We start from the raw sequence: 27847 nt of genomic DNA on the forward strand, positions 1-27847 counted from the left end.
CTTTGCTAAATGTTAACAGGAAGACGTAAAGACGTGGGGAAGGTAGGGAGAAGGGTTAGATGCTGAGCTCATTTTTTTTTCATCTTAAGTTGGAGGTGCTTGTGGATCCTCCAACAGAGGTTTCCCCTGGGTGAGGGGATGTGAGTCTGGACTGGAAAGACAGCTGAGGGCTGGAGATGTAGATTCGGGAAACCTCCGAGTACAGGTGGCGGGTGAAGATGTGAGGGAGAAAGAGATCAATCTGGAAAGTTGCCCAGTGAGCGCAGAGGTAGCCTGAGAACAGAACTCTGAGGAAGGCCAACATTCAGGGGAAGAGTAGAGGAAATCCACCTACAGAGGAGAATAAATTGGGTTAGTCTTGGGGAGAAGCAAGGACTGAACACTGATCCTTTAAAATAGCAACAAGGAGTTCATTAGTGACTTCAGAAGAGAATTTCAGTGCTGCATACGGACAGCAGCTAGATTAAGAGTCTAGGGGTGCCCGGGTGGCTCAATCAGTTAAGCGTCCAGCTTCAGCTCAGGTCATGATCTTGGGTTCGAGCCTTGTGTCAGGCTCTGTGCTGACAGCTCAGAGCCTGGAGCCTGCTTCGTGTTCTGTGTTTTCCCCTCTCTCTGTACCCCTCCCCCACTCACATGTGCTCTCTCTCTCTCTTGCTTTCTCTCTCTCTCAAAAATAAATAAACATTAAACAAATAAATAAATAAGATTAGAGTCTAGAACAGTGAATCAAAGGCAGAGGCAGAGAATGTGGACAATGAAGCTAGACCAAGAGGGAAAGGAGAAAGAATGAATGCCACCGGAAGAGAGATGAAGCTATGCCACAGTGATTTTATTGTACTGTTTTATGATAGAAGATGTTTATCTTCCAAGAGGAAAGAGGCACTAAAATAACGACTGGACTGTATACGTTAGAGGAAATCATAAATGGGTGAGGTCTCTGAGGAAACTGTATAGAATGGGTGAAGAGGGTGTAGGGAACAGATTTGGAGTTAAATAGAGAGAAGGCCACCACTTGTCCTGAGAGGGGAGGGGGAAGCACTGAGTGGCTGCAAAGGTAAATGTAATTGGGGTGAGGGACCAGAAGTCGCGGGCCTTCATCCTGCATCACCATTTTCCTCTGTCTACGGTCTGACTCATCTTAGGAGGGGGAGCATCTTGAAGGCTCCGCTGTTGCAATCTCTTCCTTGGGTGACACGAGGAATGTGACCGTCTGGTCACCAGAGGCTGACAGTTAAAATGCACAACCTCGCGGGGCCGGAGCGGCGAAAGGATCCCTCCTGTTAACTTCCGGGGTGAGCTTCACTGGGTGGGGATGAGATTCCACTGGGAAATATCAGATGATTTGGCTGGAAGGCGGCAAATCTGGCAGCCAGAGGGCAGGGTGGAGGAGACAAAAGAAGGCCATGTCCCAGAAACACTGGGCCCTGAAGAACGTCGGGGTTCCGAGCATTCTCCAGAAAAGATGGATCCTGATTTCACGAATCAGGTGAAGAAGAAGGCTGCTGAAAAGCTAACCTTTAGGTATGATTTTCTGCTTTCATTTTGGCAGAAATTCTATTTACCTGAGATATTGTTAAGGAATGCTATGACATTATCAAAACTCGTTAGCCGTACATCGAAGGCCATCCTAAGCCTTCCAGTGTTACTTCCCTTTTATGCAACCTTCTCTCCACAAGTCCTTGTCTAGTCAAACTGCTGTATTCAAATATAATTTTATTTCCTTCTACATTCAAGGCTACCCTACTGTTTGCCTAAAATCCCTTCCCGGCTCCTATTTTTCTGGATTGTGCTCACCCTCAAGATACAGGTGGCATTTCTTCTTCTCCACCGTGAAGTCCATTGGTAGTTCTTCCTTACGATGATGTCGTATTTGAACCTCCAGAGCAGGCCTTGCGCATATCACTCTTTCGGTGCTGGCAAACGTCACCTTTATTCTATTTCTTATTTGTCTTTGTATTTAGCCTCCAATTCGAATTGTGAACTCAATGTAGCTAAAATCCTTTCCTCCGCTTTTGTGTACCTCCTCCATCTCCGTCACTACTCTGTAACACGATCTCCAAAACCTTCCTCTCTGACAACAATCCTCTCTAAGCCCCTCGTTTCTCTTCCCCTTCTTCCCACCGTGAATGTTCTCCTGCTTCACCTTTGTGGCCTCATCCTTCCCTCCATTTTCTCTCAATTTATCAGTCACTTCTTTTTGTTTCCTTTTCTAGCCAGTCTAGATCTTATGGAGGTCCACCTCTTAGACCCTAATGCTGTTAACACCATCAGCTTCTTTCTAGTTCAAAATGACCACCCAGTAAAATGTCCAGCCTCGATTCAGCCAACCATCCAACCCCGACTACTGTGTCCAGATTGCTGACGTCCCTTGAACACCAGCACCACAGTCTCCTGTCACAACAATGCTCTGTCATCTTTCCATTTAACCCCAGTCACCTGCTTCTCCCACTTTGCCCTGCAATCTTTCCAAAATGTTTCCACTCTCTTCTAGGAACTAACTCCACCAATACTCCTCTCACTCACAACGGAGATTTACCTTCTAATTCACGGAGAAAATAGAAGCTGTTTTGCCTCATCTCTCATAACATCAGGCCTCCCTTCTCCCAATACATTTATTCATTCCTATATTATTGCTTTTCTTCAATCCCAATGAATGAATTTCTTTTTCTGATGAAATCTAATCATGTTATATACATCATATTATATATTACCCTCCTCTGATTCCTCAAAAACCTTGTTCTTTTTCCCTTTCCTTCCTACACTTTCAGTTTCTCACTCTCTACCACTCTTTTCTCTAAGCTTATGACCATGCTGTAAGACACCCATATTTTTTTGATGAAGCTCTCCCTGATTCTATGTCTCATTCATCTATGGCCACATATTTGTATCCACTTACAGCCATGCTAAGAAAGAGTGGTCTATACATACTCTGTTCAATTTCTTTATTCCCATACTTACTGTCTCTCACTGCAAACCTACTTCAGAACCCTTGGCTTCATTGGAGTGGCTCATGCAAAAGACACAAATGGCATCCAGAAGAATATTTAGTCCTTGTCTTTGCTGATTTCAGTACCTAACACTGTTGGCTATTTTCTGTATCTCTCCCAGTTTCTGAAAACCCACCCCTTCTGGTTTTTTGTCTGTCTCTCCAGCCATCCTGTTTTTTTTTTGGCCCTGTCTTGTTCCCTCTTCCTAAGTATTTCCCAGGACCATGTCCTCAATTCTCTTCCTTTTATATTGTATAGTTTCCAACCTTAATTGCACATTGGAATTACCTCCAAGACTTACTTGTAATTATTGATGCCTGGTTCCCATTCCCAGAGATTTTGATTTATTTGATCTGGGGTAAGTTTGTACATCAATATTAAAATAAGATAAAGTAAAATAAAATAAAATAAATCTCACTGGTGATTCTGGTGCACAACTAGGTCTAAGAACCACTGCTCTATAGAGTTGCCTTGTGTAATTCTATCCGTTACCATAAGTGCTTACTATCCATTATCAACTTTAGGTTAGCCAGCACAACAGGAGAAGAGAACCTTGGACAATCATGTCATGGAGAGAATATAAATAGATGAAATATACTGCAAAATACTTTGAAAGCCAACTTATTTATAAAGACTTATTTTACATATTCAGGGACATATTACCATTCTAGAGACATCATTCAAAAGTCCAGTGGTTTAAAATTACATTATTTAAAGAAAATTGGTCAAAGCCATCTTTCTCATATTGCTGTCTGTCAGAGCTCAGCTCTTCCTTTGTTCAGATATGAAAACAAAGACTACACACCATCCGTTTCACTCTGAGAAACTTCTCCTCTTCACCTTTTAAATGGTCCAGCTGAATGCTGGCCTCGCAAAGCCCACCTCCACGGGTAAACTCATTTTTGCTGGTTGACCCCTACCCTTCACTGTCACTGCCATTTTCCTTCTCTCCAAATCATGTTTTCTTCTTTCAGAGCCCCATACCCGAGTTCACATATAGTATAATCAAAATACTCATTAAAAACAAAAACAAAAACAAAAACAAAAACAAAAACAGGGTGTCTGGGTGGCTCAGTCAGTTAAAAGTCAGACTGTTGGTTTAGGCTCAGGTCACGATCTCGAGGTTCATGGGATGGAGCCCTGCATCAAGCTCTGCATTGACAGCACAGAGCCTGCCTGGGATTCTCTCTCTCCCTCTCTCTCTACCCCTCCCCCATTCTCTTTCTCTCTCGGTGAATAAATAAACTTAAAAAAATTAATTAAAAAAAACCACAACTTACTGGCCTCAAAAAACATGATTTGCAATTTGTGTTCACACCCACAGAATGACAGTTCTCCCAGGCCAGCCCCATAGCCTCACGTCTGTTTGGTAAGAAAGCGGGGTTCCCAAACTGTTGTAACCACTATGTAAGCTATTGTAGCATCCAGATGATAAATATCTTCCCAATGCTGCCTCATGGACATTTTTTTTTCAGTTAATAAACTGTTTAATATTTTTTAAACCACATGTAATCCACAACCTGCAAAAAGTATATGCCGATCACTACGTATGGTTGGGGCTCCCACATCTACAGCTCTACAATTCCAGCTCAAATTCTCCATAATAGTTTCAGACTGTCTTGCCAGACGTTTGCTGAAGAGTCCACCTGGGTATTTACTCCACAGACATCTCACGCCTAAAATGTCCAAAATGAATCTGTCATCTCCATCACCCTTTCTCAGGAGCCTGTTCCTTCTCCAGACTCCTCTTTTGGTGATTGGCACAACTAACCCCTTGTTAGTCACCTGGCCAAACCCGGCTGGTGCTCGGGGCCCTACACCAGTCTCTGCCTCTTTGCTGTTATCTTCCGTCCCTGGCACTCTGATCTCTTTATCTCATATGAAAGAGGGTGAGGGATGTGGAGAAAAGATAGAAATCATTTTTCATAATTTTTTCACGTCTGCTGTTGTCGCCAATTATTATTAGTTTTAGACAGACACATTCATTGTGGTCTCGTTAGCATTCTAATATCTCCCTACTAAAACTGATACAAAATCGAAATGTACCATAGCCTACCTGACCCCCAGGAGCTAATCCTTTTCTGTTTTTAAGATCCTCTTTTCCCTTTCTCTCTCACACTCACAGCTACACAGGCTTCTTACCATTTCTTGAACATGGCACGCTTGTTCCTGATTTGGAGCCTTTGCCACTGATATTCCTTCTGTACAGAATACTCTACCCCAGTCTTCATAAGGCTGGTGCCTTCTTGCCCTTCTGGTCTTAACTCAAAGACCTTGCCTTAATGAGTATCTCCCTGTCCATTACCCTAAGTAAAGCCAAGGCCCCATAACTATCAAAACATCACATTTTACTTTCTTTATAACATATATTACCCTCTGAAATTACTGTGCCAGTTAACTTTTTTAGTGTTGTCTGTCTCTCCTCATTAAAATGTAAATACCCTCTGAAGAGCCATATCTTTATTGTTCACATCTTTACCTCCAGGAGCTAGAACAGTACGAGTGCAGAGTAATGCTCAATCTTTTTTAAACTAATAAAAATAAATACTAAGCTGTCCACTACACAGGGTATATCCAAAACATTTGTCGGAGGTCAGGGGACAGGGAACATCGAGAGAAATACTAATTTGGAACATACAACAGTCTCTTAAAATCCCCACATGGACGATTTGGATCAGAATTAAAATTAACAGAAATAAAAACAACAACAACAACAACAACAATTTGTAGGAAGTCATGGAAACTAAGACAGAACACATTTTCAGCAATTGTTTTGAAATCCACCTGACCCAACCCTGAGTCCCTGGATAGAGAACGACTGCCTCAGGAAGCACGTGCTTATGGTGTCCATTTTGTCATTTAATTGCACCATACCCGGTGTAGTAATTTGACTCTTTAACGTATGCCTTTTCTTGAGAGGCAGGGTGGTGCATTGCAAAATGTACTCACCATGAGATCAAAGACCCATATCCTACATCATTAACTAGCTCTGTGACCTTGCGGAAGAGCTAAACCTGTCTAACTCTGCTGACTAGTCTGTCTCCTGCCCTCCAGACCATCTAGGACACAAAACCCTTCTTTTGGGGTAGGATTTTCAAATGCTACTGCTTTTCCCATTTAGTACTTTCACCTGGCTGTTCTTAGATTTAGCCCACACTCAATTAATTTTTTGCACATTCCAATATACATATATATATATATATATATATATATATACACATACACATACATATATATGTGTGTATGTATATATATATATATAAATATGGTCTTATTCAGGTTCACATCCCATCTTCCAACCCAACTCCTTATCCCCACCTATTCCCAATCCCACCCCTCCACAATTATGCATGCAATTAAAAAATAAAAAAGGTTTAGGGCGTCTGGTTGGCTCAGTCGGTTAAACATCCGACTCTGGATTTTGGCTCAGGTCGTGATCTCATGGTTTGTGAGTTTGAGCTCATGGCTCATGAGTTCAAGCCCTGCGTGGGGCTTTGTGCTAAGGGTGCAGGACCTACTCGGGATCCTCTTTCCCTCTGTCACTGCTCCCCCACCCCGCTCACTCGCTCGCACACTCTCTCTGTCTCCGAAAATAAGTAAATAAACTTAAAAATAAAATGAATGTTTTTTAAAACGTTCACCAAAAATTTCTGGAAAACAAAGTAACAATATGTATCAAGTGCTTTAAAAAGAAACATATTCTTTGACAGAATTATTCTTTTAGAACCCTAATCTTAATAAATAATTTCAAACGCACACAAGAATATATGTGCAAAGATGTTCAATCCAGAGTTTTCTTAATTGCAAAACAAAACAAAAAAAAAACCAAAACAAAAAAATGACACAACCCAAATAGTCATCAAGAGCAGAGGGCTGAGTAATTCATGAAGTATCCAATGATAGAAGCTTTATGTATATGAATATATCATATGATATATGATAGATGGACATTAAGCATTCTTGCAAAATGGTGTTTTTGTGGACAGGAAAGTAAGACATACTATTAAGTGAAGAAATCAAGTTTTAAAAAGCTCTATGCATTATCATTCCAGTTGTACAATATTATAAACACACACACACAAAGACTGAAAATATAATAAAATGTTAACCATGAATATTCTTGGAGTGAGATTATGCATGATTATTTTTCTTGCAAGTCCTTTTCTGTATTTTAAGTTTCTATAGCGTACATTCATTTCTGCTTAATAGCCAGAAGAAAAAAAGTCTCAAATCTTTGCTAATTAGTGAACTGATGAATTTTTAAAAAATTGTTATTGAACTCGTTTAACTATAAAATGCCACTAACAATACTATTTCCCCTCTCAGATCCTCATGTGTGAAGCTTAATGAAAACACTTTTCTACTTTGCACTCCGATTGTTAGTATTAGTTTCCTTCTGTAGGCTAGTGAAATTTTAAAGAAAAAATGATGTCTTCTATTTCTGCCCATTTAGTGAATTCCAGTGCACCCAGTGAAACATGGCCAACACATAGTTGTTAAGAAATTATGATTTAGAAGGATTGATTAATTTTTGAACTCTGAAATTCACAGTAATGCAAATCAGTGCTCATTCATAGACATTAGAAAAGAAGAAAGAAAAGAGCTGTTCGTTCAGACCATACTGCATGTCAGATAATTCACATTTGTTTACTAGGAACTATTGTGTAAGACAGGGATTGTTAACCTTGCTTTCCAGTTTGAGGGGGTTGAGATTTGGAGAAGTAACTTCACTAAAATCACTGAAGTAAATTATATTCCAAGTACTCTCCAAATGTTTTACTTCCAGTGGGCCCTTCCCTACACAGAGTTCTACAATCCAGCTTGGCCTTGGGCCTTGTTTAGGTCAATGAGCAGAAATATCACATTGTTCACCATGAGCCTTCTCTTCTCCCTCTCCCATGAGGCCAACGAGGTCCTCAATAACAAGATACAGGCTGTGTCTTTATTTTAGTTTCTGGAATAAAGACACCAGGGAGCAAAAACACAGCCAACCCAATAAAACATGTAATGCGAGTGAACAATAAATCTTTATTGTAAACTACCGAGAACTGGCAGCTGTATATCCTAACCTAACCTCTGCTAAGACTCTCTAGCAACTGCTGAGGACAAAATTCAAACCCAAGTTTGTCTGGCTCCAGTGTCCATGTTCTTTCCACTACGTCACTCTATGTTTTCAGTTTTTGGATGAAATTTATTTGTATGCTGAGAAAGAATGCATAATAAAACAATAGCTTCTGTAGACCAAGGATGTTTTGTAAATGTAAAACTGAAATAAATAGTGTTTTGTTTCCCCGTGATGTCTGTATCTTCTATTATTCCACAAGTAATTTTGAAAATCCAATCTAATACCCTGGAAATTGTCACTCATGCCTCCTGACTGACGTCTCGCTAAGATTTCACGTGTTGGGTTCACTTTATCACCAAGTGGATCCCTTGCCTTTTTGCTTTGGGAAGATTAATGGAGTTCCCGGGTGTGTGTTACCTCTTATTTGTGAACCATTTCTGTGGGTGAGGAGAAAGGCTCTTTTAAAGTTTCTGTATTTGTCTTGGCAAGGTATTATTAAGCCACTCCATGGGTGGGGACCTCTCAGTCCTAGCATTGAGATGGCTCAGACCTATCAGGAAGCCTTTCCTAAAGAAATGGGGATCCTCTCCTACTGGGCGTAGCTATTTGCTGCCATGGAGACTCAAACTCTTGGCAGCTGCTACTGGACTTTCTATAGGATCATAGAAAATTCCTGGCAAGCTCACCTGTACTATTTTGAAAGTCTGGAAACTGAAAGTTGGTTCCTAATGGCTCACGGCTATAGCAGTAAGATTGATGATCAAACCTAGTCAAGCTCATTAAGTTTTGACCTTGGGGCCCTAGAGCACACACATGAATATAACATATACTATCTCCTTTTTAAGGCAGCGTAAAGCCCCTGAATTAGCCCTTGGCTGCTCACCGGTCCCGAGTATACCTGAAGTCGCAGTAATTTTTACACCCAGTGTCTCTGGCTCATCTCTCACTTCTTCCTGTAAAATTTCAGCCTTCTTTAACCTGACATCTCTTCTCCCAAGATGTATTTGGGAAGTATCTCCAGCAAGGACCTCCTGTGCATTCTGGAACAGGTCTAATCCACTGGACATAGTATAACTTTTCCCAGGTTCTCTGATGGAAAACGAGCATGATCGGGAGCATCTGTCTCTACCACTATTTCCACTCTTTCTAGATGACCCAGTCTTGCTAAAGGTGCTGTCTCCTGATACATTGACGTTACATGGCCCTCAACACACTGAAATACAGCTGTGTTCACACCCTCTGTAAGCTAGAGATCTGAATCACTGTGCCACCATCGCTTGTCTTTATTTCTATCCTCCATCCCCTCCTAGGAACGATGAACAAGCTGTCTCCCCACAAAAACCATAAAGTAGGTTAAACTGATATCTCAACACCGCCCAAACCACGTCTTCAGGTTGTCCTCACTGAGGACCAACACGAATTTACCTTACAACTTTATATATGTCTCTACCGCATCTTATGACTTTTCTTTAATTTATGCTCATGGTGTTCTCCTGAAGTGTATTTTCCTTGCAGTCTAATCAAAACCTAAGGTGCACAGCTTGATGAAATTTTGTATACTTCAGGGTGGCCTATTCAAAATAGAAAATATTTCCACAACTCCAGAAAGTTTCTTCAGTCTTTTCACAGTCAACAACCCTCACATTCCTCCTACCTCTACAGGTAACCACTATTCCAAATTCTATAACCATAGATGACTTTGACCTCTTCTTGAATTTCATGTAGCTAGAATCATACGTTTACTTTTTGTGTCAGGATTCCTTTGCTCAAAAAATTTTTGAATGCTTTAGTAGTTTATTCCTTTTTATTGCTGAGTAATAATTAAATATATGTGTGCCACAGTTGGTTTTTCCATTCTTCTTCGGTCGATGGATTTTCGGGTTGTTTTCATTCGAGGCCTATTATGAACAAAGCCACCATGAATATTCTTGTCTTTTTTGGATGTATGCCTAAAAATGAAATGGGTTGGCTGTACGGTAAATGTCTTCTTATTAGAACCTTCCAAACAGTTCTACAAAGTAAAATGCCATTTTATATTCTCACCAACAAAAAACAGAGTTCCGGGGCACCCGGGTGGCTCGGTCGGTTGAGCATCCGACTCTGGCTCAGGTCATGATCTCACAGCTTGTGGGTTCGAGCCCTGCATCAGGCTCTGTGCTGACAGCTCAGAGCCTGGAGACTGCTTCAGATACTGTGTCTCCCTCTCTCTCTCTGTCCCTCCCCCACTCATGCTCTGTGTCTCTCTGTCAAAAATAAATAAACATTAAAAAAAATTAAAAAAAAAAAAAAAGACAAGAGTTCCAGTTGTTCCACCTACAGAAAGGTATGTAGTGGTATTTCCTTGTCTTTCCATTGAGTTCCTGAAAATCTGTGAGCCAATGAATCCAGTCATATGGCAATCATAACATAATTTCTGTGTTTAGGTTAAACAATAATTTTTTTAATTGAGACATAACTGACATAACATTATGTCAGTACAACTATGATTCTTACAGGCTTATAGGCTTCTAAACACTAGAAGCTCAACATAGGTTTTCCTTTTCAAATATCAGAAAAAGAAAGTACAATAAAAGCCTGGAACTTTCATCCTAATGGCATTTTTCTACGTGGGCTGTTACTGCTGTGCACGCCTGAAGGGCAAGTTTTTCCTTTTGTCTTGACGTTTTTATTGCTTGATTGCTCATTTTCAGAATCCCTCACGTTGAAGGATAGTTTGTGATTTCACACATTCACTGACTCTCTCATTGCAGCCTTTGAAAGTTAGGGAGATAAAAGTGTTATCACCCTGCCTGGAACTTCATGGTCTGAGACGGGGGGCCGGGCGGAGCCAAACCAGTGGCCGCGATACCGCGGCTTCCCAGAGGCGGAGCCTGCGCGGAGCAGCTCCCTGCTGGCCCGGAGCTGAAATAGGTTCCGGAGCAGCCCCAGAACTAGAGCCAGAGAAATGCCACACCAGGAGATGGAGTCACTTGAGCCCCCTCTGCCCCTCAACATACCTCAAACATGCAACAGTGCGGATGACACAACCACGATGCTCTTTACCTCAACTGAATATTTCATAACCAGCTCGACCCCGGTCCGAATCACCAGTTGGAAGGTGGTGAGATTCAAGGGAATCATTATTTCTTGAGAATTTGTTTCCTCATTGATTAAACAGACACCACCCCTTCATTGGAATCTTCCCATACCAACAAAATACATCTTAGGTTTCCCTTTACTCTGCCATATGTGTGTATGTATATGTATATATGTATGTGTATATATGTATATGTATATATGTATATGTATACTCTGCCATATGTATGTATGTCATGTGTATATATGTATGCGTATATATATATGTATGTGTACAAATGTATATATGTATGCATATATATTTATATATAAATGTATTTATATATACTCATTTATATATGTGTGTGTGTGTATATGTATGCGTATATATGTATATGTATACTCTGCCATATGTGTGTATGTATATGTATATATGTATGCGTATATATGTATATGTATATATGTATATGTATACTCTGCCATATGTATCTATGCCATATGTATATATGTATGCGTATATATATATGTATGTGTACATATGTATATATGTATGCATATATATTTATATATAAATTTATTTATATATACACATATATATGTGTGTGTATGTGTGTGTGTATATATATGTATGTGTACATATATATGTATGTATATATGTATGCATATGTATTTATATATGTGTGTATGTGTGTGTATATATACATATATATATATGTATATATATGTCGCATTCAAAGCTAATAAATGCACTATTTGACCATCATATTCCCTGGATTAGTCTTCTATTTTCTCTGGGTTCTATACCTTGCAGTCAACAAGCATCTGCCTTGGGAGCTTGTTGGCGGCCCAAGATGCAGCTGTGACTAGTGCTGCTGCTGCTTTTTATTCTTCCTGAAGTCACTTGCTTTCCAGTTATCTCAAACTAATTATGGGAATTTCTTAAAGCCACTTGAGGGAATGGCCTAAGTGATTCCCTAAGAGGATATCCAAGGCACATATGGTTCTTGGTCCACCCACTCTAAGTGGCTTGACCTTTCAAAGCATCAGTTTTCTCCTCTGAAAAACAAAATTCATAATATTTCCTCATGGGATAGTTGTGAAAGGTAAATAGGCTAGTGAATGTGAAAGTCCTTTATTAATTTTAAGCATGGCAAAATATTTTTTGTTATTCTTAAAAACAGAAAAATCAAAATGAGTGCATAGAACAGGATATCACCAAATGTCTGCATCTGAATGTATGAATAAGATGTGTAGTATTTCTCTCAAAGCGCTCTATATCTCATGTCGAGGGGGAAGAATAAGAAAAACCTTGTCCAAAAGAGAGTGAGTTGACAAAACATATGTCAAGCTGATATCTGACAGAAGATGTTATTAAAGCCAAGGATAAAAGAAAGGGAGACTAGAAAACCTGAGAAAACAAAGGAGTTGGCACAGAGATGATAATGAATGAAATATAACTGTGCTCATAAAATCTAGCAATAAAGCTGTTACAGTATATGATATCTGACTTCTCCAAGATACATAGTAAGAGTGACATTCAGGAGTTGTATAAATCAAAGAACTGTGTCAATTCTCTTTTCAGGTCTACCTGATGTTTGCAGAACCTGTCCCTACTTACTACACATGCCTTGGGGTTGCGGGATCACTTTGAACCTTTGGCCCAAGATCCATTCTAGTGATTATATTTTAAATGCTCTGTGTGCTAGTTTATTGTCTACATCCAGGAGAGGCTCTTCTGTGCTCTGGACTGTATTTGTCCTAGTTCAGTTCACCTTACTAACATTCCACAGGCATCTTGCTTTCTGTATCCTCCGATAGCTCAGTAGAATTACATTTGGATAGAAAAGACCTGAGTCCTGACTTTCAGGATCTATTACTGCTGATTAGGGCTTCATTTGCTGAAGTGAATTTGGAGGTGACTCTGATTAAAGTTCTCTGGCTTTGTCTCTGGTAGGATTTCGTCTCCTGTAGACACTGTTGCACTCCCACCTGACAAAGCCTGATTCACACACATACCAACCTTTTAAATGGATCCATTTAAAAATGCTCTTTGGATATATGAAAATATTTGCTATAGGATTTCTTTAAATAGCTCTTTTACCGCATTTGAATAAGATTTTATTTACCAATTTTCAGGAACACATCTATCACCGGTAAAATATGGTATCTCTGCAGAAGAATAGCACAGGAAGAATATCCTTAAAAGTCTAAAGGCCTCTTGGAAAGCATAAGAAAAAATGCCAAATATTAATCTTGCTCATAAAGAAGAAAAGGGCCTCATTTTTTCCCAAGTTTTGTTAAAGTTCTATCCAAACATGTGACCCCCAATATCCAGTGTCTTTTGCATTCTAGTTGCTGGAACTTGACAACTAGATGTATACAGAATCATTTTTTGTTTGTTTGTTTTTGTTTTTAAGATAAACTCCCTTTCTTTTTTTTTTTATTATTTATTTATTTATTTTTTTTTTAACGTTTATTTATTTTTGAGACAGAGAGAGAGCGTGAACAGGGGAGGGGCAGAGAGAGAGGGAGACACAGAATCGGAAACAGGCTCCAGGCTCCGAGCCGTCCGCCCAGAGCCCCACGCGGGGCTCGAACTCACGGACCGCGAGATCGTGACCTGAGCCGAAGTCGGCCGCTTAACCGACCGAGCCACCCAGGCGCCCCTAAACTCTCTTTCTTACATGTGAAAGAAAGAAAGCAGTGCCGAGAGGGAGTCGTGAGGTCAAATATTTATTTGGAAGATAGGGTGAAAGTAGAGTAGAAGCGGCCCTCAGGATATCCATGTTAATAAGGGGCAAGATTAGTTTACTTAATCCAGACACTTTTATTTTAGATACCACATTCTACTTTTTAATTCATTTGTACATGGTAAATATTGGTTTGCATTCCTTGTTAATAACTTCACCAATTCTTCTTCTTAAATTTTCATCCAGTGTTTGTTTTCTAAGACCTCCGTGGTATTCTGCAGGCATGAAGGAGTTAGATCACCCCTCTTAAACTAATCCATCGAATTACCCACCCCCCCCCCCCTCCACCCCCAAGCAATGTGCTTACCAGAAAGACGACCTATTTCGGTAGTGAGTAACTGCAGTTTGCAGAACTGGATCAACCAGACTCTGCTCTGCCAACGTCCAGGTTTCTGAATTTCTGTCCTCAGCGAAGCTCTGTAGGTTAGGGAAATATATGGGAGACACTGGAAGCTTGGGTTCAATTCTGGCTTCTTCTGCTGTCCCTGCTCTCTTCCAATAGTCTTCAAACATGTACAAGACTCTCCCATAATCATTAAAAACAAAACAATACAAAAAAAAAACCCTTCTTCTTTGATCCCATTCTATCTCTTGGACTACCATTTAAATTTTTTTTATTCCCTTCTTCAAATTCGTCGGAAGTGCCACCTACATTCCCATTTGCCTGAGAAACAAGTGAAATCTGACATCTGCTTCAGTCCTCGATTGAAATTGCTCTTATTGTTCCTTCTGAAGTCACAAGAACTCCTAAGTTACCACATCCAAAGGATATTTTTCAGTCTTTACCTGGGGAAGTCAGCTTGGTTTTAATACTATTGATTACCTCCTGCTTCTTAAAGCTCCACTCCCTTGGCCTCCACGCTACCAGGGTTTTCCTTATATTTATGTAAGTCTTCCTGTTGCCTGTTTTCTCTGCACAGCCAGTCAATATTACCCAGGCATATAGAACTTTATCTCACCATTTCCCATCTATGTTCCATCCCGCTGTGGTTCTACCTACCCTTGTAGTTCAAGAGCTGCATGTTTGCTAATAGCTTCCAAGTTCAAATCCTTGGTCCAGATCTCCTGCTGGAGACTGAGATTCTCATGCTGAACAATAGGCAGAATAACCGCACGAGAATAAACAATAAAACTTCAAATTCAATATTTCCAAAGCTGAAATTATCAAATTCTCCCGTAAATTTGCCCCTATTCCTGTATTTTCTATTTAGTTTATGGTACTGTCATTCAAACAAATGTTTAATCTAGAAACCTGGGTGTCATTCTCCATTGCTACCTCCCTCAATCCTTAGATATAATCAATGAAACCACAAACTCGAGGTTATTTTACTTCTAAAATGTTTCGTTTATTACCCCAACTACTAGTATTATAACTAAGGCTCTTGTCTCTGCTTACACAGTGTAACATCCTCAATTATCTAATTTACATTCTTTTCATCTTCCACTACCCGCTAAAGTTCGATCTAAAGTGTCTATCTCTTTAATGGCTCCCTATCTCCCCAGAATGAAAACCAAGCTCCTTTACAGGGAACACAGCCCCTTGCCCACCTCCATGCCCTCATTTCTTGCCACTCAATCTCACTCTTTTAATTTTTTAGCACGCAGTCCCACACTTCATACTTCAGAAAATTCAAATGCCTATAGTTTCCCACACAGCATTCAATTTCTTGCTTTCATACTTTGCTCATCTCCCTTCCTATCTCTTCTTATCTTCCACTCACCATGGCCAACACCCCCCATCTGCCTAGCTTCTACTCATCCTTTGAGAATGAGCTAAATATAATCTCCTAAAGCTTTTCTGACAGCAACACCCTCTTTCCCACCCCAGGGTAGTTGAACTTCTCTCCTCCAAGACCTCAGATGCCTTGTATATCTCCCTCTGCATATTCATCCTCAGTATTCAGTACAATGCCTGACAAGAACTGGCTCTCATGAATGTTTTTTGAATGAATGAATGTGGAATAACAGGTTGGCTTCCTGCTGACTGGGCTTTTAGCATTGTATCAGTCTAATATATGACGTCATTTCTTTCCATTGTAGAGGAGACAGAGAAGAATATGACAAATGATTTTATCACACTTCCTTTTAACAGTTCAGCTTTATGATTTTGTTTGAAATATTATAGGCTAGTGGAAGATCAAACACATCCAGGTCTAAATGTGGCCATCAACTTACGTTTCAAAAGTAATAATTTTAAAATAGCTTCCATTGTGGAAAGTGTGACAAGTTTCCTCCAAGAGAGGACACAAAGATTGCCTATAGGTTTCATGTCCTTCTATTACAAATTTTTCATAGGAGACACCAACAAGTAGGACTAAGTTTCACCTGTGTGCCTACTTTCTATCCAGCCACCAGTGCAGGGGTGGTAATTTAACTTGGTTAAAGTTGGTCACCAAAAAGAAGAGAAGGAAAATCTAAAAGCATGGGAACCACCCTTCCAATAACCAAGAGATAACATAGTGCATTTTTACACTATTTTAGCATTTTCGACTCCAGCAAAAAAGAACAATGCTTCCTGTAACTCATAAGTCAGCGCCTGAGCTTTGTCTCACAGGAAGCATCTGGGTGCTGCAGGTCAGAGGCGAGGAAGGTTACAACGGGCAGGTTTCACAGGGAGTGATTAAGCATGTGGAAACTGGAAGTTTCAGGGAATAGGACGTGAATACTTTTTAAGACAAGAGCAAAGAAGCAAAGACAACAGAAGAACTATTAGAAGATACCTGAAAAAGAAACCAAGAGGCTTCAAGACATAACAAAATAAGTCTGTGTTAAAAATGACAGAAAAGGAAAAATTAAGACAGAGTTTTTAAACTTAAAAAAAAAATGTCAGAAGATATGCAGCAGTGACTGTGGATGATGCATCGAACATCCTTTGGGGGATGATGGGGAACAAGGAAATACTGGAAGGGAGAATAATAGCCCTTTTGGTCAAAAAGTTTTCCAGTTGTATCAACAAGAAAGTATTTAGTTCTTTCCCTCAAAGTGTTTCTTTAGTTAAATCTTACATTTCATTAATTTTCATTAAAACCTTAAAATAAAGATTTTAAAAATTGTCTTAAATATCTGATTCTAGATAAGATACAACTCATTAGATTATTCCACCTACACTGGTTTATTTTCTGATATTGCAGTATCAGCCATTTGGAGATTTATAGTCCACTGTCATCCATTGGGTATCCTCCATTCAAAGTATCCAAAAACTCTCCGGGCTCATGTATCCCTTCAACTGACAGAAAGACTCAACCTTGCTTTTAATTTTCCGTGCCCTTTCCCCAAAGGCGTTTGACTCCCAGCTCAGCCATTAAGAATGCCCTAAGTTTCCTAAGTGATAGTTTTTAAAGATTCAAGTTTTCATAACAGAATAAAGTTTATTTAAAGAGTTTAGTTTTGTCCCTCTGGTAAATGAAATAATAGAAAAATACATGCATATATTATTTTAGATTAAATGTAAATGTGTTTGGTCTGGTCTTGTAAAGCCTGTTCTATGGGGTTGGATTAATAATTTGGAATAACACAATATATGTGTACCATTAATAAAAGCTATATCTTTAGAACATTTAGACAACATCTTTAAAATTTAGTATCACCAAGTCATTTTATATACTGGAAGCCAAAGCCTTACATATAATAACCTATAATCCACAAATGTTTTAGGCCTAGAATGGGGGGGGGGGGGGGGAGAGCATGGTATTGGAGTGCCAAATGTATTGCGTTGTAGAATCCTAAATTCATCTGCTTATTATGCAAAACAGTGATTTTTTTCATTTCTAAACTATAAACACACCTGTAAATGTTATAAATATAACATCCTCTTGATACCTAAATCAGCTGACTCTATCATGGAACCCTTACTCCAGGCTGTTCTCCGTGAGCTCTAGAGACAAAAAGCAAAAGATAGAAGAAAAGACATCAGTACTTTATATCTTATTTGGTTTAAGCAGTTCTTTTTGTTTTAGGATATTTCCAGGCAGTAATTTCATTAATTTTCATGTAGGGCATTCTTACTAATCCAGTGAGAAAATCTTCTAATAATATTTCTCCATAGCAGTTGAAATAAAAATTAAGGTACCAGGAAAAAAACAAAACGTTCTCTGCCATACAGGAAAGTAGGACCTGGAAAATTCTAAGCTGAAGTATAGAAAATTACAGCCTATTCCCTTGTATTTTCCTTGTTCAACATCCTTTTTGGTAGAGACAGAACCTGGCTTCTTGGTACAATATGATATGTTATATGCATTACTTACTCATTGCGGGTTACAAATTACCCCCACATACAGTTTCTGGAAAGTCAGGAACCTGACAGGGGTTTTTTTTGAATAGTTCTAGCTCAGAGGGTCTCATGAGGTTCCAGTCAAGTTAGAGTCACCAATAGTCCCAGTTTGCCCACGACAGAGGAGTTTCCCAGGAAACAGAATGTCAGTGCTAACACTGAAAAAGTCCCTGAAAAACCTAGACAGTTGGTTCCCATAAATCAAGTGTCATTTGGGCCTGTAATCTCTAAAAATGACTGGGGTTGGAGGATCCACTTCCAATTTTACTCACACGGTTGTTGGCAGGAAGCTTTAGTTCTTTTCTATGTATTCCTCTCCATAGAGCAAGCTTATAACTCAACTTCCCTCAGGGAAAATGATGCCACACTGCATTTTATGGCCTAATCTCCAACACATACAACCTAACTCCTGCTTTAGTCTATTTGTTAGAAGCAAGACAGTAAGCTTAGCTTATACTATAAAGTAAGGGATTATGGAAGGGCATGCGTACCAGGAGACAAGGATCATTTTAGCTATCTTGGAAACTGGCTATAGTATGGTCTGGTATCGTATGGATACTCAAGGAATATCTTGAAAACGCCACAAGTCGTTCCCAGATGAGACATCAGTTTTTCATTCAACAAGCATTTGTTATGGACCAGATATTATGTTAAATACTCCTGTTTGAGCTTATACCAGGAGAATGATGAAAGCCGAGGTCCCCAAAGCAGTGGGCTCTCTAAAAAAATCACTCTTATGGGAATTTTCATAGAAAAAAAAAAATGGGCTTAAAAGAATTTCAAGGCTAACCTTGAAAGGGAAAATCAATTTAAATAGCAAAAAGTCGGATAAAGAAACCATCCCATTTTGTAGCTTCTTTGGAAACTTTTTAGGCCAAATTCTTGGTATAATGTAATGTAATGCATGAGCTCTGGAGCAGAATGCCTGGGTCCAAATCCCACGTTTACTATCTTCTAACTGCATGACTCTTGGGAAGCAACAGCTATAAAATGGAGATAAAATGGCTATAAAATGGCACCTACCTCATGGAGTTGTTGTGAGACCCAAATAAGAATTGTCTAAAGTGTAGAGGCACCTGCGTGACTCAGCTGTTTAAGTGTCTGACTCTTGATTTCAGTTCAGGTCATGATCTCATGGGCTTGGGAGACTGAGCCTGCCATCAGGCTCTTCTCTGACAACATGGAGCTTTCTTGGGATTCTCTCTCTCTCTCTCTCTCTCTCTCTCCCTACCCCACTCATGCATGTGCATGCATGCACTCTCTCTCTCTCTCAAAATAAACAAATAAACATTTCTTAAAAAGAAGAATTGTATAAAGTGTCTAGAACAAGGCTTAGCACACAATGTGCAACCATAGCCTTTGTTAACGACCATCACCATTCTTGAACCCAATGTCCCTTACTTCTTTACCACTGGATACTTTTAGTCCCCTGTCCGCTTTGCAGATCATCTCTTCATTAACTCGTCATTGGCTGCCTTTCCTCTTCCCGCCCATGTTTCATAGGATCCTCGCTTCAAATCAGTTTTTTTCCCAACACATTCTTCCTGGGAAATGCCATTCTCCACACAACTTCAACCACCACCTGTATGCCAAGGATTTCCACAACATATTTGCCTGTTCACCTTCCTCTCCTGTGGGCTCCAAATATCAACTAGACGCATAAGCAATAGCAGCATGGAGATCTAAAGTTGTGATTACTACCATGCCTGCTCTGTTTCCTATTTGCTGTTTCCCCTTCCTTGGTAAATGGTGTCACTATCTCTCTAGTTGTCCAAGCCAGTGTTTTTCCCAAGGGTCATCTAGGCATGTTCCCCTAAGTCACATTCAATATTCAATCAGTCCCCCATTTTATCCCTTAAAATTTTTCAATTTGTCTCTGTCCCACTGCTCCCATCTAATCCTCAGCAAGACCTTGCTACCCTCAGTGAAGTTGGCATAGTATGCAGAAAGGACATGGGCTTCGAGTCCCAGCTCTGTCACGTTTTGATTATATGGCCTCGCTAAGCCTCAGTATTCTTTCTTTCTAAAAGAAAACAATAACAACAGCAGCGATACGAAGAAAAACAAAAACCTTCTCCCCACCACCCTAGGAACCTTGCAGCTCCCTACTCAAGGCTCCCGCAGTACCGCCTACCAGGATTTTGATATCTATCCGACCTCCGCCCTGTTCTGGGAGCCCCTCAAAAATACAGATGTGCCTCGATGATTTTGTAGACCCAATAAAGTGTGGTGGCTGGCTCAGAGAGCCCAAAAGATGTTTGTGGAATGAATTGCATTGTGATCGATGGGCCTCAAGTTTTTCCAGTACCCAGGGTTAGAACCATCACTGTTCTCTTACCAACTGCATCCCTGAGCCCAAGTGCATGGATGGTCACCACATTACCCACCTTTGACCACCATGAACCACTAACTGATCACCTGCTGGCCATTTTACCTGAAACTGCCACAAGCATTCTTTCCAACCACAAGCATATTTGCACTCAATGGAATGAATTTTCCTCTTCTTCTTATTTTAATTGACTAATCAAATCCATCATAAAATCACTTTAAGCTGGTAAGAGTCATACTGTTTATACAAAATTTTTCTTCAAAGATAGGGAATTGGGAAGTAAATGGTATTCATCTCATTTTATTTTCCTTTAAAAAATAATAATAATCTCCTATGTAACTTTTTTTTCCACTGTAGGCCTGACAGTTGTGATAATGATTTGAATCAAGTTTGAAAAATATATAATAATTTTTGCTGATATAAGCCCTTGAAATATAACTGGGTTTCATATTGGAAAAAAGCATGAGCTCTTATCAGGCCTTCTCAGGTCTCAAACTACAAATATAAGTTCTGAGTGATTCAGGTGTCCAACAGCAAGAATAGGTAGAAATATTCCAGTTATTGGCAAAAACCACAACTATAATATTGTGTCTCCAGAATCCACAACTCTGTCAATGCTTCCCCATCCCCAGGAAGTCCCCTCAACATTCTGAAGTAATCTGTGACTGTGGCTGCTGAACTGGTTTGTCCCTAAGAAAATGTTCTTGTTAAACTCAGGTTATTTTTATATTTGTGATTTCAGAGCAATTGACATTTGACATGTGGTACGAAACAGCAAGATGTTTTATACAAAGCAACCCTCCATTTATCACAGGCTTAGTAACAGTGGAAAACTCCAATATGATTTCATCTCCTGTCTAGTTTGGATTTCTTCCCATAATCACTCAGACATGGTAAATGACATCATCGATGACAGGATAAATACTCTTAGAATGGACAAGCCTATTGACGTGCACATGAACCTGGATAAAATGAAACTAAATTTGTAAAACTCCTTATCCTAAGATGGTAAACATGTGTAATATTTAACTTTGGAACATCAGGACAGTTCCTAAGATTTTTTTAAGAGGATTTTTTTTCTCTAGGAAAGATGTTTGTTATTATCTTCTCTCATTATTGTGGTTGTCCTTTATTTCTAAATTTAAATGTTATCCTTTGTCCTTTTAAAAATTGATTAAGATAGTGGGATATCATTGATCAAGCTAGCTGTGGCAAGCAACAAAAATAGTAATATAACTGATTCATGACATATCATTCAGGTTCTGTAACCATATTACAAATATATGAGAAACATCTCCCTTTATAACTTTTTTGAAAGACTGTTAAGCACTGGTCTGGTCTCTTACCCTCTATCCCCTGATGCATAACTCAAAGTTCTACCAACAAGGGGAACCAAGGAATGATTATTGTTAATCATGATGATCAGAATTAACCACTTTTCAAAATTTTTTTTAAAAATTGATGTCCTTTTCCTCACTCCCAAATGATCTAAACTTCATGTGAAAACTGTTAGACAATGTCAATAAACACAAAGAAGAAAATGTAAAATATGCATGCTCTCACTTCCCTAGAAAACCACTGTAACATTTAGAGATGGTCCTTATCTCTATCTCCCTAACTCTTGAAACTTAAAAATAAAATATCAGGGGCGCCTGGGTGGCGCAGTCGGTTAAGCGTCCGACTTCAGCCAGGTCACGATCTCGCGCTCCGTGAGTTCGAGCCCCGCGTCGGGCTCTGGGCCGATGGCTCGGAGCCTGGAGCCTGCTTCCGATTCTGCGTCTCCCTCTCTCTCTGCCCCTCCCCCGTTCATGCTCTGTCTCTCTCTGTCCCAAAAATAAATAAAAAACATTAAAAAAAAATAAATAAATAAAAAATAAATAAAAAAAATAAATAAAAAATAAAATAAAATAAAATATCATGCTCCATCTACATTTTCATAAGCATCGAAAATATTTCACGTCAATATCTTCAAGAATATCTCCGTGCCATTATGAAGAAGGAAGCAGTCGACACGCTCCAATGCCTCACGCAGAGCATTTACACAAGTGTTCCATAAAAAGTGAATGAAAGAGTGAAGGAGCGAACCAATGAATCCATAAAAGACCTTATGAATAATCATCTTTGTAGAAAGCTGAATGATTGCTTTAACAAAGCGCCTTTGGCAAAATGAGAATAGATAATAGTGCCCATTTATTGGCATTTTTTCCGCACACTGCTAACCTTCACAGCAACCTGAGAAGGTAAGTTTTGTCGTTGATGACCACCATTCCAATGATCTCTGAGAGAATGAAAAAACTTCCCAAGTTTTGAAGTTGAGTCAAACCCAGACCTGATGAATTGAAAACCTTGCAGCTCTTTCCACCATCATACGTTGCCTTTCAAATATGGCTATTTGAAAGTGAAGTTTTGTTGAAAGGACATCCCTACCACCTACAATACAGGGAATTACATAATGACAAGAAGGCTTTCAGAGCTGTGCACTGCATGGACAATCGCCGTCTTCCCCGGTGGTATAGTACAGCTGTTACCATCCATTTGTGTGGTGGCTGTTTCATACTGGTACCGTCAGGGTCATTGAAATCACAGACACATTCACTCGGAATAAAATGACTGGATTTTCTTTCTCTTTTTGAGAAAGCTTTTTACAATAATCCACTTAATCCCATGACTGATTTGCCATTGAAATCAGAAGCAGAGCGTCTTTTACCAGGAATTTCCTAACTTTGAAAAAAAAATTTAAATTAGCCAATAAGATTTTCTTTTTGCTCCTTCCTTAACGTTCAAAAAAAAAAAAAAAAAAGTGTGTGTGTGTGTGTGTGTGTGTGTGTGTGTGTCTGTGTGTGGGTGTGTGTCTGTGTGTCTGTGTGTCTGGGAGAGTGAGGATGGAAGGGTGAAGCAGATGGATTCTTCCAGCAAAATGAATATTATTTTACCTCTGAGAAGAACTACAGTACATCCCATAAAAGCAAAGAAATTTTGATTACTTAACAGTAGCTAAAAATAATTTATTTTTTTTTAAGACAGGATTTTGGATACAAGCGTTATATAGTTGTCAAAATCTAAAGAATGCACACCACCAAGAGTAAGTCCTAATATAAACTATGGACTGTGGCTGATAATGATACATCAGTGTAGTTCATCAGACGTAACAAATGTGCTATTCTGATGGGGGATGTGGATAGAGGCGGATGCTGTGTGCATTTGGGGGCAAGGGGTAATGGGAACTCTGTACATTCTACTCAATTTTGCCATGAAGTTAAAATTGCTTTTAAAAAAGTCTTTCTTTTTTTTTTTTAACATACTGGCATGATGAAGATAAATGCACTCCTAGGTTGACAAAGAAGTAAACAATGTTTTCCTCATTCCAGTGGAATAAACAGAACTATGTATATATATCACTAGTCTTGCAACATACTCATTTACATGAGAAGTGATCCCATAGCCATAGATTTCTGCCTTAGTTCTCCCTGGTTTTGAATGACATCACAATCCCCCATTACTGGGCTGAGCCCAATGCAGTAAAAGCATCTCCTGGGAACTTAAAAGAAATGCAAATTCTTAAGGCACCACCCAGACCCACTGAGTCAGCAACTCTGGCAGTGGGGCCAGGCAATCTTTTAACAAGCCCTCTAAGTGATTCTGATGCAAACCAAAGTTTAAGGACCACTGATTTAGAGTACAGTGCCACTGTATTCTCTGGCCAGATCATTCTGAGTTGAGAGGCCCTCTCATTTCACAAACACGGAGCCCAACTTCAGGAATCAAGAGTTCAGTCATCTAAAAATGGGATAGCAATACCTACTTTACAAGAGTGCTATGACAACTAATATAAAATACTGAAAACAAAGCCTGGCACATATGTGGCTACTAAATATTAGTTTATTATCACTCCCATTGCTACCATTATAGATATTCAGCTTTTTGAAATGGTTCATGAGCATAATTTAAAAACTATGTTGGGACAACTGAACTTTGATGCCGTTAACTGCTCTTAAATTCTTTTTGTGGGGAAGTTTTTGTACTTGTCGCAATGATTGTAAACTCTCAACCCCAAGGTAGGCTCTACACACGGTTCTTCATTGTCTAGCCTAATAGAGCCACTGATAACAGCCTCTCCTCACAGGTGCAGTGTGAAAAGGATGTTGTGAACCAGCCTTGCTGGACAAGATGCTGAGAACAGGAGAATTATTCAAACAGACATTCAGTTATTGGGGAAGTGGGAGATGGATGATGGATGACAAACAGCTAAGGGAAAAGTTGTAAAGACACATTGAAGAAATAAGCTGTGTAGGAAAACAAAAGTAAGCCATACAGTCTAGCTTTGGAGACCTAAACAGGATATTTTCTACAAATGAAAGAGTAATAAAGGAGGGAGGATCAGGGATGACCAGATGAATGTCAGGAATCAAAAATGGCACCATCACTTCAGTACATTTAAAAAGTAGGGAAGTTCAATGATTTGTTTTAGTCTATGACCAAACTGCCTTGTCAAAAGGGCCTCATCAAATACTCTTGCCATGCTAAGATGTTATAGACTCAACAAGGACAAAGTAAGGAAGAATCTGAACTAGAACAATCACAATGGCCACTGCCATTACCTGGTCTCTTAAGATTCAGATGAGATTGGTTAGCTCAGTTGGTTAAATGAATGACTCGGTTTTGGCCCAGGTCATGATCTCATGGTGTCTGAGTTCGAGTCCCACATCGGACTCTGTGCTGACAGTGCAGAGCCTGCTGGGGATTCTCTCTCTCTCTCTTCCTCTCTCTGTCCCTCCTGTGCTCTCTCCCTCTCTCTTTCCCTCCAAATAAGTAAAATAAACTTTAAAAAAAATTATTAAAATAAAAGATCTAGATGAGAGTGATATAAACTAAATTCTCATGGTTCAATGCCCTGTTAAGATTTCCATGTCTTTCCAGTAGATTTATGTCGCTATGGTCCTCATCAAATTAATGGAGTTTATGGATTCATAATAATAACTAACACACATACTACTTACTTTGAACTAGGTACTCTTCTCTGAGCTTTACAAACTAACTCATTTACTGTTCATAACAACCTTGGTGGGGGGTGGGGGTGGCATTACTGTTACCAGAGGAAACGGAAACACAGAGAAGGTAATAGCCTCCTGAGAAAGCAGTGCTGGTGAGTGCTGGTGTGAGGTTCAAGCCCAGACAGCTTGGTTCTAGAGCCCGCGTTCTCATCCACGGAGTTTTGCTGACGTAATGTTGCCCTGTCTTGCATGCGTTGCATCTATTGTCTACTTCACGGACTTGGAAATGGAACAACCCCTTTATTTGATAGACCAAAAAAAGAAAAGATTATGACACGAGATATGTATGTGCCTAACTGACTTTATTAGAGGTTCAAAAAGATGAATGGAGCAAGTCTGCCTTATAGCCATTAAAACAACTCAAAATTGAATTGTAAATGCCCATGTACATTAAAGACCTTTTTTTTTTCTGTCCTGACCTTCAAGACTGAAACCAGGTCTCTGTTTTTTCACATCCTAATGACCCATTTAACTTTGTTCAGAAAGAAAGAAAGAAAGAAAGAAAGAAAGAAAGAAAGAAAGAAAGAAAACAGTCTGTTCCCTAAAACTCATTTTTATCTTGCCACCAAAATAATCATTTTTATTTATCCTTGTTGCCCTGGCATTCAGATAGCAGAGAAAGATAAAAGCCAAAAGCTCTCTAAAGGGCTAAGAAGTTGGAATGATATTAACAATAGGCTCTAAAGTGGACCTGACTTCATGGGAACTCAATGTGTAAATGACTGCTGATCATGTTTTTTTTGGTTTTTGTGTTTGTTTATTTTTTACGTCGTGCACATGTATTAAGGGACTACTCTGTCAGCAACAGCACCTTTGAGTTTATATACCATGTGGGGCCCAGTAGACACCAGGATCAGCTGTACTAGGATGCCTCTTAGAGCATCCGCAGGGCAGGTACCTGACGTCTTACTAAGGTGTCAAGTTCAGTGACAGCAGTTTAAGGACCCTCTTCAGGGACAGCATCGTAGGTATGTGACCTGAAGGCCCTGCCTTCAGAACAGCTCCGCACTTAGTTTAATGCTCTGTTGTCACTATCTTGAAATTCTTAATAATTTTGAATAAGGAGTCAAAATAAGGAGTATTTTCATTTCGCACTGAGCCCCACACATTATGTAGCCGTTGCTGGCCCTGGTAGCTGCCTTATATCCATCGTCTTATGTGCTAGTCAGCATAATACCTTCTAAATGGACAGGAAGGTGAGTTAAAACTGTCATAAGATATTAAGCCAAACAGCATCTCAGCTTGATCACATGCCAACTAGAATTTGACTTTGAACAGTATCAGGTACCTTGGAGCCATGGTCCTCCAAATATAGAGCCCAGACATGTCAAGCCCATCTGCAAACTGTTAATCCTCCAAGAAGCAAATACAGAAACTGAGAGTAAGCATTTAGATTTTTTTTTTTTTTTACAATTTGCTGTTGCCATGATATCCAACTACATGATCATTTTTCTAGTCATTCATTTTCATTGGATTTTATAAAAATCTGAGTTCATGACAGACAGGGGGAAGGGGGAAATACTCTGATCCTGGCCACATATGTTTTGAAAAACACTGCCCAAATCAGAATCTCTTTTCCAATCAAGACTAAGAAACAGAACAAGAATACGAAGGAAAAAGACACCACAAATAAAATGTTGTATTGAGATGTTGAATTTAGGAATTTGAGGCTCTGGTAACGAGACATCCTAAAGAGATTTAAAAAATAAACAAAACACCTAAAATGTTTTAGAAACTCTTTCCTGCCTAACAGCTGCCATCAAAAACATAACTTTATTTCTTGGAAAGTTTTCTTGATGTTATTGAATTAAAAGTATATTCTTTGGGGTGCCTGGGTGGCTCAGTCGGCTAAGCATCCGACTTTGGCTCAGGTCATCATCTCACAGTGTGTGAGTTTGAGCCCCGCGTCGGGCTCTGTGCTGACAGCTCAGAGCCTGGAACCTGCTCCGGATTCTGTGTCTCCTGCTCTCTCTGCCCCTCCCCCACTTGTGCTCTGTCTCTCAAAAAAAAAAAAAAAAATGTAAAAAAAAAATTGTTTTAAGCATATTCTTTGAACTTAAACGTAGGACTACTCCAGGCTGGACCTGGCCTTTCCACATCTCAGAAGGGTCCAGCACACTCTGGGCATTATTTATCACCTGGGGTGCTGGTCTTGAGTAAAGATGGCTCATAAAGACATCACATGCCGATTTATCTTCTCTGGAGCTCAATTTTCCAGACCTGCTTTCTTCCTCTCTGGGTCGAGTATGACTGTTAGCCCACATTTCATGTAGGTGAGGAGCTATAGGTGTTTGCCTCTGGTCCAACTAGGATGCCTAAACCGTCCGCTTTCATTTCCTCT

The sequence above is a fragment of the Neofelis nebulosa genome, chromosome 6, assembly GCF_028018385.1.
Source record: "Neofelis nebulosa isolate mNeoNeb1 chromosome 6, mNeoNeb1.pri, whole genome shotgun sequence".
In the NCBI taxonomy this organism is placed as follows: Eukaryota; Metazoa; Chordata; class Mammalia; order Carnivora; family Felidae; genus Neofelis; species Neofelis nebulosa.